Source organism: Enhydra lutris, unplaced genomic scaffold, assembly GCF_002288905.1.
Source record: "Enhydra lutris kenyoni isolate GAN:26980312 unplaced genomic scaffold, ASM228890v2 scaffoldscaffold12, whole genome shotgun sequence".
NCBI lineage: Eukaryota > Metazoa > Chordata > Mammalia > Carnivora > Mustelidae > Enhydra > Enhydra lutris.
Genome location: NW_019154096.1, coordinates 74,002,060 through 74,016,244, shown reverse-complemented (window position 1 = coordinate 74,016,244; position 14,185 = coordinate 74,002,060). Strand labels below are relative to the sequence as shown.

Sequence of the window (14,185 nt, the reverse complement as noted above, 5' to 3'; positions counted from 1 at the left end):
TCAAGTATTTTATTTCATAAATCATCGAAATTCCAGAAACCCCACTACTCAGAAGACTACAAACAGCATATCCTAGAACACGTCTATAACAAAAAATATTTTGTCAAACCATGTATCCGTATTTCAGTGCTGAATATACTGTCCTTACAGAAAAGGAATTCATACCCATTTCTCAGAGGTCTAATTGGGGAGAATAAAAACATAAAAAGAGGGGCACTTGGGTGGCTCAGTTGGTTAAGCGATTGCCTTCGGCTCGGGTTCCCTGTTCGGTGGAGAGCCTGCTTCTCCCTCTTCTCCCTCCCCGCTCATGCTCTCCCTCTGGCCTTCTCTCTCTCAAATAAATAAATAAAATCTTAAAAAAAAAAAAAAAAAAAGTAAAAAGATATATTGAAATCCAGCCTAGCATATGCTAAGAAAAAAAAGAGTCCCACACAGAAAAAGAAGTGAATAGATCCCTTGAGGTTGTAATCAGAAAGGCTTCTCAAGAGACAGGACTCAACTGGGCCCAAAGTAAAGAGAGTATCCATGAATACAGCGGAAGACGGTTTCAAACAGGGGGAAAAAAAAAAGGCACAAAGAAAGGCCAAGAGGAGGGACTCCAGAGCAGCAACAAACAAGTTAGTTTGGCTAGAACTAAGGATCCATGAAGGGAAGAAACAAGAGTTAATACTGAGGTGGATCAGGTCCAGATTACAAAGAAACTTGAACACCACATCAAGAAGCTTACAATTTACTTTGCATGTAATGAGCATTACGGAAGTTTTTATGTTGTGATGTGAGGGGATGAGAGTGTTAAAATGTTAAGATGTTATTTACCCAAAGCATAAGCAAGCACAAATATTCCAAATGAGGCTGCATATCACTGGGAGAAAATGTGTTCAAAACCTAGGCCTAAGAGTTTATTACTGGGACGAAGGGAGACAGCAGCAATGCTCAAATAATAAAACTTACGCAAGTTAAATAAAAACCTAAGCACTCCACTTCTCCAACTCCCATTTAAAGTTTCCACTTACTATAAAAGCAACAGAAGTGTAAAGTACATTGAAAAGCCTTCACTGAACAATTACACATAGGAGGCAATTTACCCCAAATATTGTACAACTGGATCGAGTTCCAGAAGTGTGTTACCCTCAGCCCTTAAATGTGATATGCCATAAGCCTTAATCCGCGTACAGAGGGGGATTAAGGCCCTAGATTGAAAATACACCACCAAAAATGAGTTCATCCTACCAACCCAAGCACATTTCAAGAGTAAGTATCAGTGTCTCAAAGCTCTGAAGCATTAGTAGAAGGTGTGGAAACATCAACAGAAATAAAAATCCCTCATGACATTCAACTATCCTCCCCAAAGGTTAAAATGTGTCAGTACCGTCCTTTTAGTTTCCCTAATAGCCTAATAAAACCAGTGTCAAGAAATTTTAGTATAAGTAAGTGAATGCGTATCTTAAGATCCAAAAATCAGGAGGGAGCAAGGTTCTAAAGTTCTTTAGAATTACCTCATTTAATTAATAACCACCAGGAGACAAGACTCGGCTTTATTTTTCACACAATTTATGTGACTTTCCCAAGGCCCTGGGCACAAACCAAGATCAAAATTCTTTATGGTTCCCCCTGGCATAAGATTTGTACACTGAGGGCGCCTGGGTGGCTCAGTGGGTTAAGCCGCTGCCTTCGGCTCAGGTCATGATCTCAGGGTCCTGGGATCGAGTCCCGCATCGGGCTCTCTGCTCAGCAGGGAGCCTGCTTCCCTTCCTCTCTCTCTGCCTGCCTCTCTGCCTACTTGTGATCTCTGTCTGTCAAATAAATAAATAAAATCTTTAAAAAAAAAAAAAAGATTTGTACACTGAGTCATCCGTGTTTGATCAAAACACGGGTACCCTTGAGGTCGCACAAGTGACAAAGTCAACTAAAAAAGAGACCACAGAGAGAACTACTCATTATATAAGGTTTTCAAGACTTAAGAGTTTCTCAACTGTGTTCCTAAAACAATATTCTTTTATGTTAAATTTATTGACAATCATACTGTGAGCAAACAGACCAAAATACGGAGCAGAGAGAATGGCGCTTAACCTGATAGTCTATGGAGTTCATGGAAAAGGAGACTCGATCGACAGGAACTCAAAATTCTCAGCCAGAGAGTTTCAAAACACCAGTGCATCTCAAAGATAATGGGCCGGTTCAAACTTCCTCGGTGAACCCAAACTGCCCGTCCCCTGTGCTTAACACGAGTATTCATTACAGTCCTTTTTGTCTGTGCGATAACCCAAACCAAACCACTGCGGAGAAAATAAAGATACTTGCACTGAACAATCGTTACGACGAGGGAGGGATAGACAATTCTTCCCCCAGTCCCAGCTCCTCCTCCCCAGCCCACCCTCGTCGCCCACCGCCTCTATTTCCTTAGAAATGGCACCAACCCGAGGCCACCTTGGGAGGCGGAGAGGAAGCGGCCAAAGGGCCGCAATACAAGTTTGGAGACCAGCACCAACTTGTGGAGATGGAAGCAAGTATTACGGCCTATTGCAGAGTAGGAGCGAAGCCCCACTCACCCGCCCGTAGGTGGCAGGAAAAGAAGTTGGGGGGCGGGAGGGGGGAATCTGGCGGAAGAGAGGTGGCAGGGCGGGCAGCGCGTCCAGCCGCGGCTGATCGATGGTCGGTAAACAAGCTCGGCGGACCCACCCTCCCACAGCCCCGGGCCTGTCGCCGCACCGAGAAAGCCCAAGATGGGAGCGCGGCCGCGTCCCACCCGGCCCCCTCGCCTCGCGTTGCCTCCCCTTGCCCGCGACGCCGACCCAGGGGGCGCGGGCGAGCGGTCCCGGAGAGCCGGCGGCCTGGGCGCCGCCAGGGAGCGAGGGGCCGAGCAGGCCGCAGAGGGGGCCGCGAGGGCCTGCAGTGGGGGGCCCTACTGGGGCCCGGTTACCTGGCGGCGGCGGCTCCTCCAGCTCCTGCTCCTTCTCCGCGTCCGATGCTCAGCGCCCGGCGGCGGCGGCGGCGGCGGCGGCGACTCCCCGAGCAGCCCGCGGCGACGAGCCGAGCCCGGCCCCTCTCCGCCTCCCTCCGTGCCGCCACCCGTCCCGCTGCTGCCGCCTCCGCCCTCTCCCCTCAGTCAGGACATGGTCTCCGCGGGCCCGCGCGCAGCTCCGGACTACCGGGCGGGGTTGGGGGGGAGAGGGAGCAGAGGCGCGGAGAGCAGGCGCGGGGGCGGGGGGGCGCTTCGGGGGAAGAGGGGGGAGAGCGGTGGGGGTATCGGCCTCAGGCGCTGCGGCTCCTAATGGCGTCGGCGAGGGGCCCCGGAGCCAAATAAACCCCACGGCAAGCAGCACAACGTCAAGGCGGGACCCCGCCGCTCGCCGCCCTGTCATTGGCCCGGCGGCCGCCAGCAGCGCAGCCAATGGGCGACCGCCTCTTTCCGGGCGCAGGAGGCGGGCTGCGGAGTGGTGACGTCATGCAGGCGCCCGGCCCCGATTGTGAGGCTGCGGCCGGTGGGGCTGCGGGCCCTGGGTCCCGTGCTGGGCAATCTGAGAGGCGAAGGGGCAGTACGACGTGCGCGGAGCAGGAGGACGCCGGCGGCGCGCCCGGGGCGGCAGCTCGGCTCGCCGGCTCCCATTGCTCTGTCGGTGCCGCCGATTCGCCCGACTTCCAGCCCACCCCTAGGTCTCAGGTCTACCGGGTTACTCAGTGACAGATTCTCGCTCTAATACAAACCTCCTCGAGGTTTACCTCCTCGCTCTGATACAAACTCTTTGCAAGACATCGGGAAAGATCGATGTTTAGGGTTTTACAATTTTTTTTACAATGTCTATTTTTTACGTAAACCCTACCTTCGGGGCGTATATCCATTTCTACGTGTGTATGTGTCTGTTTGTAATATGTATGTTACATACGCACAATTATGATGTGCACAAACGATGGAGCCGTGGAATTCTATGCCAGCTCCACCTCAAAAAAATTTTTAAGTCTAAGCCATGGAGACTTTGCTTTCCCCTCTCTTCTGCAATCTCCTACCTCTCTCATGGTTGCCTTTTCTGTAGCATGGAGATGATGACCTTTTCTGTAAATTGTAAATTAAGACAGAGGATAAATTACAACCCTGGATGTACTGCTAGGAGAATTACCAGAGCCCTCGTCTCAAACAGAATATGTTCTAGGGTAATGTATTTTGTGTAGTTCTTCTTTTACTTTAAATTTAGCCAAATAGATAAGTCATTTAGCCTTGTGCTTAAAGCCCGTTTGTCCAATTTTTCCAGCTGGAGAGCTTGGTTTTTCTTAGTGGGACTTCGCCTTGAGTTTTTCACACTTCAAAATTGTATTTCAAGAATTTGGAAGACCATAAAGTGCAACAACTCTTGAAAAGTCGTAGACCGCTTTAAGTTACCTGTGGAAGAACTGCTAGCACTGTGATAGGGCTTTAGCAGTGGTATTGGACACTTCAGCTTCAACAGGAAGAATTACTGAGCGTTTAACTGGATTTGTGAAACTGGGAGACTTCATTTGGTAAAACTACTCACGGTATTATTCTCATAAAAAGTTAAGGATATGTGTATAGCCTTACTACGGCCACTAAATAATACCTCGTAGAGCTACCCCTCACCAGCAACCTTCTTCACAGCCATTCCCATGACAGAGATTTTCAAGAATCTCGTCTTCCCAGAACATTATTTGGTCAAGGACTTGTCAATAAATTGAGTCTAAACCACAATAGTCATTTGCGTACAAAACTTAACACTTAATCTCAAACATAATTAACACAACTGTAGATTAAACACCACATTACTATGTAAGAACAAATGGTTCAACCAACATTTCACTTTGAAAGTATTTTAAGAGCTTCTGAGTACCTCCAGCTTCCCCTTCCTGAACCTCAGCTGCAAACCACCTCACCTCGGAGTCAATGAGAACTGCAGAATTCAGTGGTTTTGTTTAGTTTGAGTTGTAGTTGATTTTGTTAAAGGGATATAGTTGGGGTAAGGCTTTATGAACTCTTCACTCAAGTTAGCAAACATGAAGTAAGCACCATGTGCCAGAGAACAAGAAGTACACAAAAATGAGTAAGATATATTCTGCGTTTGAAAGACTACAGCATAGGAAAGAGAGCAAGACAAAAATAGCCATAATTATAATATGAGGTGGAATGTGCTAAGTAAATTCAAATGAAAATTACCTTGTAATTGAGAGGAAGAGCAAATCCAAAAATGACTCTATGTTAAAACTGGGGAAAAAAATATGTGCTATTTTTAAAAAATAGTTCTTTTTCTTAGAACTCTTAAACTAAAATGTAGGGACAGTATAGTTTTGTTGACCATTAGTTTGTTTTGGCTTTGGGGTATTTCCCCAAAACTTGTAGAAAATGAAATTTCCGGGCGCCTGGGTGGCTCAGTGGGTTAAAGCCTCTGCTTTCGGCTCAGGTCATGATCCCAGGTCCTGGGATCGGACCCCGCATCGGGCTCTCTGCTCAGCGGGGAGCCTGCTTCCTCCTCTCTCTCTCTCTCTCTGCCTGCTTCTCTGCCTACTTGTGATCTCTCTCTGTCAAATAAATAAATAAAATCTTTAAAAAAAAATGAAATTTCCTTTTCAGTTTTTGCGAAGGTCTTGGATGCCAAATGATGCATCTGTACTTAATTCCTTTACTAGTTCAAAGCCATGGAAAGGTTTTGAGCAAGAAAATGCCAGTACTGGAGCTATATAACCTGGAATGTCTGTGGGACAAACTAGGGTAGAACTAGAAGCAGGGACAGAGATCTGAATCTGAAGCAAAAGAATCAAAAGTCTGAGAACTCTGGCTGATATGAAACACAGGAGAGGAACTAAAGAAGAGATCAGGTATGTCCAGATCCTGGGCTCAGGAGGAAATGCGTAGCAAGCAGGGGAAATGCTGGTCTGAAATGTGATAGGCCAGAGCTGGAGATAAACAGATAAACGTCGGGAGCTTATCTATGTAGAAGTGACCCCTAAAGTCACAGGAATAGGAAACAAAATCTCTGAAGGAGGAGGAAAGACTGGCCAGAAAAACAGATTTTTAAAAAAAGAAAAAAAGATATTCTCAAAGCCAAAGCAGCAGCAATTCTCAAGAACATGATAATAAACAATGTCTGATTCTAGAGACTTCAGAGAAAAGGTCACTGGGTTTGACAAACAAGAGGCTTAGTGACCTTCTAGAGAACCATTCTCAGTGGGATGGTGGAGAAAGAAGCCAGATTTCAAAAGCTGAAGGCATGTGTGGGCATTGAAGCAGTGATTATAGGCTACCAGTCCGAGATGTTTGTCAATGTAAAGAAGGCAGGAGATATAATAATAGACACAGGGAGTAACAAGAATAAGGGAAAGGTTTTGTTTTCTTTTACATTTTTTTTTTTTTAAGAATGAGCATATCTGTGTACTTCTGTAAACAGAAGAGAGAAGGTGAAGAAAGAAAAAAGTGATTCCAATCCAATAGGGAGGTAACCCAGAACATAGCGCTTTGTCTTGGCAAGCAGAAGGGCCCTTTCTTTCTCAGAAACAAAAGGAAAGGAAGACGTGAAAAAACAATAGTGTAGGGAGATTCTGATCAGAGAGAGGTGACAGCACAGACTCTATACTCTCTCCTCCTGCTGGAAGCAGGCGCAGGTCACCTGCTCAGGGCTGGGCTGGGAAGCTGGAGGAGAACTGAGGGATGTCGGGACAAAGGTTGTGAGGAGGCAAACCAAGAAGAGTAGAGAAAGAAAAACAACAAGGAACCACTTTCTCCGACAAGGTTGAGAAGCCCAGACCTCAGAGGTCACCTAAGGGAGATGACACTTCCAAATAAGGAAAATGAAAGGCACTCTGCTGAACGGAGGGACAACAGGTCCAGCTTGCTTCGGATTCTATGCTATTTATAAAACCTCTAAAGCAGGTTTTATAAAATTGGTGAACTTCTCTAAAAAGAAATGCTAGAAAATTTGATTGTTACAAGAACAGATTCTCAGCCATGTTGCAGAAAATGTCAGTTGCATAAACTGCAAAGTATATTCCATTTACTATATGTGATCAACATGATTCCTCAGTTGAAAAAAAAATCTCTTTACAGTAGAAAATGCAGTATAATTGTGCTGTCCGATCCATTTTTATGCAATAAATGACACTGTTTTGAGGAATACGGGATTATAGGATTATCCTGTGACTGTCCTGAACACCAACCACAAATCTGCCTGGGATAAAATCTCTCATGAAAGGGCCAGGTATGTGTGTGCAAGGCATCAAACAGAATACCGCTCACTTGATTTAACCAAGTACTGGCCGGACTGGGACTTGACCCCTCTCCATGGGTGAGAATTTAGGCTCATGGAAACAAGATCACTTTACATCTAGATAAAGAAATTTTCATAAACTTCAACTAGGTATCCTTGTAAGTTAGACTCACTGAGTTATGAGAGAATTGAAGTTTTATGGAGTCTTTGTAAGAAGTCTAGAGACATCAGATATCTGAAAGGACTTCCCTTGTTTTTCTCTCTGGACCTAGAAAAGTTTTGTAAGAGACAACAATGTGAGGGTGGAAAGAATGTGAACTTTGGAGTCAAACAGACCAGAGTTTAAATTCTGCTCTGCTGCATAGCTGTCCTGAGTCCCCATTCCCTCCTCTGAGAAATCCAGAGTTGCTCTGGCAGTTAATCGGAGGGTCGATGACATTAGAGGCAAAAAGTCCTAGCAATAATCATAAGCATTGGACAAATGTCTTTTTCCCCCTTTGTGTTTCACTTATTTCAGATAACAGCTATGGAGGAATCATGCCATGTCAGGCACTGTGCTGTGTGCTGGTCTCAGCACCAAGGGGCTAACGGGTGGGGGGAAGAGGGGGAGAATTTCTTCACCTGGGGTCCCCGTACCCTGTAGGGGCTGTAACCATGGATGGGAAGAAGACACATCTTCATTTCCACTAACATTTAACCAAAATGAAGAAGTCACATTAATTATCAACATAAGTCAACAAACCACAGTAATATTAACAAACCTGTGGCTTTGGCACCAACAGAAATCACAGATTCCTTAGAACACATTATAACTGCAGATAGCTCAAAATACACTTTATTCCCACCACAACTGTAAAACCATGGTGGCCATTAGACCTGGGGCTAGCTTCTTATTTAATGTGTTATTTTAAAAGTGCTTAATGTTATAGTTTTTTTAATATTTGATAACAAGGAAACCAATTAGGTTGTAATAGAGTTATCTCATTTATTTTATGCATTTAAGAAATTATTCTGAAATGGACATGACTTTTTTTTTTTTTTAAAAGGTTGAGACCCACATCTAGTTACGGAAGTTTGAATTTTCTTCATTTCTCAGGACAGAAAGGCAAACTCCATACAAAATAATCAAATTACTTATGTTCCAAAATAGGACACAGACTAGGCAAGCCATGCCATTCCCTTAGAAAGTACAAATGCAAAAAGGGAAGACTGTGTTTTGCAGGTAAATATAATTAGCTCAGCAAGGAGAGAAGGGGAGGCAGAACATAGTGGGGAAGAGGAGGGATGGGATGAGTCCCACTGAGGAAACTCTGAAAAAGCGAAAAGCAGGACTGATATCTGGTCAACCTTAAATGTGCCTGAACTCTAACCCTTTTTGAAGCATTTTTACTCAGTTTATAGTTTTTATAAACAAACCTTTTCCCATTCAGTGCTGATAAGTTAATACTACCACCAGCACCCTTAACACACACACATACACACAGCAGAAATAAACATGCTGATCTAGGATCTAATAGTTTCTTATGTCTTATTATATAATGCTCATGAAATTGAAACTATTTTGCCTCTTTGCCAAACACTAAACTGATAAATCATCTGAAGAGTGAGGAATGACACCGTATTTTTCATTCCTCTCCTTCCATTCATTTCAGAGACCACAGTCTAAGAATATTTCAAAATATTTGAAAGCATTCATGATGCCATTCAAGTATTTCTTAAATGAATAGAGATGATTCAAGCAAATGGTCTCATTGGCTTAAAAAACAACAGGTAAATTCAAATTGTGGACCAAAGAGAATAATCAGTATCATAGCTTCGTGACTAGGAGGAAACCATAAAGTTCACAGTATTTGGTTATCTTCAATGTATTCGTAGTAGCTATAAATTTACAATATATAAGCTACATATTTTAAAAGGGGCCGGTCAGACAGAAACGTAGTTTTAGGACCAATACAAAAAGTATTCAGTTGTTCCATGTAAGGAGTAAAACATGAATCTATAACTAAGGGAATCACTGGCTGGTATTCATACATTACCTGGAGTTTTAACAGCTTTCACAACGAATAGAAAGTATCATCTCTGTATGTGAGTTATTTTGACCGTGTGGAGCACCTGGCTGAGCATGTGACTCTTGATCTCAGCATCATGAGTTTGAGCCCCACATTAGGCATAGAGCTTACTTAATAATTATTCATAGATATTTTGACTGTTTGATTCACAGTTAAATCCAGAGTACTGAGAATGATTCCTGGCACATAAAGGTGCTCAAGAAATATTTATTGAATGAATTAAATTTGCTTTCTTTCTTTTATACTTCAGGATATTTCCAACCATCATTCTTCTAGTTCCAAAACCTAATGCATTGAAATTTCATTCAAGAACTCAGAATAGTTTGGTATTTCCCTTTGATTCCTTTTTTTTTTTTTTTTTGGTTTGTATATATCTTATGCAGTATCTTTTGCAAAATTTTAACTGTCAAACCTTATAAGTGAATGCAGGTGAAAATTATATCTAACACATCCACTTTTACATTTAGCCATCTTTAAAAAAACAAGATGTAGTTTATGAAATTTGTCCAGGATGTAGTGAGCTTCAAAAGATCCACAGATGCCTTGAAATTGCGTTAAAAAATCCTCTGAATTTCTGAATGGCCTATGCAGTTCCAGAGGGAGGGTCTATAAGTTTTCACCAATTCTCTAAAGACATTCATGACACAAAAAAAGGTTAAAAACCACAGGTTTAGGCTATGTTTTATAATTTTTTAGGCAACAATAATAATCTGTATCTTTAGGGTTTTTAAATATTCTTTTTTTAAAGGGATTTATTAATTTGCGAGAGAGAGGGCGTGCACACACAAGCGAGAGGAGGGGTAGAGGGAGAGAGAGAATCTCCAGACGGCTCCCTGATGAGCATGGAACCTGATATTGGACTTGATCTCAAGACCCTGAGATCATGATCTGAGCAGAAATCAAGAGCAGGACACTCAATCAACTGAGCCACCCAGGCGCCCCTAGGATATTTAAATTTTCATAGCACTTTACCATCCATCATCCTATTCTATCCTTATTAGTTTTGACAGATAAGTGTTATTTCCAGTGATTAAAGGGAAAGCCAAGGGCCAGAAAGGTTACAAGTCTCTCTCTTTAGGAATTAGAACACAGGCTCCAGAAGTTATAACCCAGTAACCCTTCCCCAGAATTTTTCCTCGACATAGCTGGGCCCCAGAAAACACATTGCTTACCAAGGTTTTCATAAAATGTGTGGATTAAAACTAAATATCAGTGCCTTCTCTCATTTTGAGATTACTTTTTTCAAGAAGCAGTTCTTGGGGCGCCTGGGTGGCTCAGTGGGTTAAGCCGCTGCCTTCGGCTCAGGTCATGATCCCAGGTCCTGGGTTCGAGCCCCACATCGGGCTTTCTGCTCAGCAGGGAGCCTGCTTCCTCCTCTCTCTCTGCCTGCTTCTCTGCCTACTTGTGATTTCTCTCTGTCAAATAAATAAATAAATAAATAAAATCTTAAAAAAAAAAAAAAAAAGAAGCAGTTCTTGCAAATAGAATTTGCCAGAAGGATGAGAGATTAGTGACCTCACTGCATTTGTGAGATCACAGTCTTCCCAACTGTGGGGAAAATGAGAAATAGCACAAGCACTGAAGCTGAAACCAAACTCATTCAGTGACGCACTGAGTGAATCTGAGTGCTCAAACTGAGTGAATTTCTCACGCAACCTTTTGGGATGGGTCCTTAGCATCAGCTCCACAGCACTTTGTTTCAGGAGCCTTGCCCAAGTCTCCTTGAAGTGTTAGTTAGGGTCAGCAGGCAGGACAGTAATGGGGAATGAAGCAAGGCGATAAGGGAGTTAGCTGGAGTGCACATGCCTGCAGGGTAGGCAGGTCTGGGAAAGAAGATGCTGATCTTAGGGCTCACTCAGTACTACACACATCGGCCCTGGACCACAGTGGTAAGACCACCACTCACAAGGGTCTGGGAGCTCTGGCAGGATGTCAGCAACCTGCCTTGAGACCTCACTGAATTGTACAACTACCTTGCAGAACTACATCCTTCCTCTTTACATTCTTGTGAAAATGTAAACAATTTCAACTCTAGCGGTAAAAACAAAAAAACAGCTGAGAAACATAAATTGTCCAAGGCCTTGCATTCAATCTTATTCATGTTGAAAACATTTTCTCCAAACAAGTCATAGCCAAATGACTATTTTCCCAGGCTTAGGGTTGTCATTAGGAGACTCGCCTATCCGTGTCCCAGGCAGAAACAGCATGCTCCAATGGGAAAATCGAAATTCTTTACAAACGTGTGGGTGAAGAAAACAAACAAGGATGGTGAAACGGCCCTGAGCCACTACTAAATCCTGGGGAGGGAGCCCTTGTAGGGAGGTCCACCTGGCAGGAACCTTCCTAGGGTAACATAGCCACTGTCAACCTGCAGTCCAGCAGGAACCAGCCATAGTAAACATCCTGGTGTCTCTCTCCTTCCTCCAGTCTCTGGATAGGGCCTCCCACTGGCCAAACCAAACCAGTGACCATAAATCCAGGGAGCCATTGACAGCCCTCACAGGCCTGTCTGCCCCAGGGGCACAGAGCAAGTGGATCTGGAGGAACAAATAAAAGTTCTCCAGCCAACAGACACTATAGCAGAATACATGCAAAAGAATGGACATTTCATGGGGTGCCTGGCTGGCTCAGTCATTCGGTTCTTCATTTCGACTCAGGTCATGATCTCAGTATCGATCATGGGAGTGAGCCCCACGTCAGGCTCTGCACTCAGCGCGGAGTCTGCTTCAGATTCTCCCTCTCCCTCCAGCTCACTACCCACCCCCCCAAAATCAATAGATAAAATCTTAAAAACAAAAAAAAGAATGCATATTTCTAGAACTTCACTTGGAGGCAACAACTATCGCTATTTTCCGAAGCAAAGACTTTTCCACCCAAAGACAATGTATTTTGAAAACTTCTGAATTTTCCCTTTGTTACTTCAGCATGGTTTCATGCTATAAAAAAGAATTACATTAATCCATTCTAGAGCTGAAACTCAGGAAAGACGGATGTCAGAGGTGGTACAAACACATTGCAGTAAAATAATGAATAGTCATCGGGAACAATCTTCCTAAAGCAGTAGGAAAAAGTTTAAGTCCACAAAGGTTATCTCTCCAGCACCGTCTCTTCAGACTAAAAAGATTTATCACCAAAGGTAAGATTTGGGGTGCCTGGGTGGCTCAGTCAGTTGGATATCTGCCTTCGGCTCAGGTGGTAATCCCAGGGTCCTGGGATTGAGCCCTACCTCGGGCTCCCTGCTCTGTGAAGAGCCTGCTTCTCCCTCTTCCTCTGCTGCTCCCCCAGCTCATGCTTTCTCTCTGTCAAATAAATAAATAAAACCTAAAAAAAAAGGATAAGATTTGTTGGGGCCTCCACTGAATTTGATGCCTGTCGTCCTCATATGTTAAGCAATTAAACTATATTTCCACAGTTGGCGGATATAAGAGACTTTCTTTTTATGATTTTGTCTTATGGAATAGCTCTGAGTCTGTCTGCAGGATTTCCATCCCTGAAATCAGGATTAGAGATGAAGAATCTTTTATATTATTATGTAGGAAAGAATTATGTGAAGAAGCCAGCTCTAACTCAGAGATAACTATATTTTAATAAAGCAGAGAGATTCATAAATGACATGCAGATTTGTGCTAACATAATACTCCTGGAAGCTTCGCTAATCAGAAGGAAAAACCCCCCACCAAGAAAACATTAGCAATTTAATCACCAGGTTACCCTGCACAACAGATACCTGATAACATAGTGGCCCACGGTCATTGTAATGAAGCATGAAGTTTTTCTTGTGTTGCTATGTTGAGAGACAATGTCTGTCACCATGGGAAAGAAAGAAAATCAGTCTTTTAGAGGAAGGTATACTCTTGCTCAAGAACTGAGAAACAGGGCACCTGAGTGGCTCAGTCAGTTAAACATCTGCTTTCTGCTCAGGTCACGATCTCGGGGTCCTGGGATCCAGCCCCGCATAGGGCTCCCTGCTCAGTGGAGAGCCTGCTTCTCCCTTTCCCACTCCCCCTGCCTGTGTTCCCTCTCTTGCTGTGTTTCTCTCTGTCAAATAAATAAATAAAAACTTATAAATGAATGAATGAATGAATGATGACGGGGTGGCTCCGTGGGTTAAGTGTCTGCCTTTGGCTCAGGTCATTATCCGAGAGTCCTCTGCAGGGAGCCTCCTTCTCCCTCTCCCTCTGCCACTCCCCCTCCTCCTTCTCTTTCCCTCTCTTATAAACGGATAAAGTCTTTTAAAAAAAGAAAGAGTTGAGAAATAGACCACTTAAAAAAAAATACATTAGCTTTCCATCAGAAAGCCTCACGTACTTGTAGAAGATTGCCTGAGCAGATGCCGTACTGTGGCGTGGGTCAACAAGAGAAAGGAGCTTTTTTTGTTGGGGATTAGTTTCCACAGGGGAAGAAAGAAAAAAAAGGTAAGATGTCCATTTGGAAACACTTTTGCTGGGACCTCGGACCTAGAACTTAAATTAATACTGTTGTAATCAGCCCATTATTATTTCCTTTCTCAAATGCATGTTTAAAAAATTATTTTGTCCTATAAAATACAAAGTTCTGTTTAACTACAGTGAAATCCTCTTTTATTTGACTGTACAATGCCAAAGCAGACGAAATGGTAGACTACTTAAGTTGACACACACAAAAGCAGTAAAGATGACAGAATCTACGTTCCCCACTGGAATTTCTCATCTGAATTTTAAAAAGCTAGAATGAGAACATTTTAAAGTATAGTTTCTCTTGGCCCTAGGAGTTAGGTATTGATTTATTTTCCTGAGATTTATAGCCCTCATACTTGAAAAGAAAAACGAGGGTGGTGATTGTGGCAGACATTGTTAGGGACTCTTTCCAACATCCGTTCTCCTTTCTCTCTGGAGCAACAGAGCACAGGTTTCTAATGAAACTGTTACTCGG

At 43.5% G+C, this 14,185-nt stretch overlaps 1 protein-coding gene across 2 annotated transcripts in view; it reads right to left on the bottom strand.

Annotated features, from left to right (window-relative positions):
• LOC111145393 (zinc finger RANBP2-type containing 1) overlaps positions 1-3,131 on the bottom strand; it is a 57,206-nt gene extending 54,075 nt beyond the window's left edge. For both annotated transcript variants that reach the window (XM_022500269.1, XM_022500268.1), the window contains exon 1: positions 2,921-3,131. The gene's annotated coding sequence lies outside the window, so the exon portion shown is untranslated. The remainder of the gene's footprint in view (positions 1-2,920) is intronic.
• Between the last annotated feature and the right edge of the window lie 11,054 nt (positions 3,132-14,185).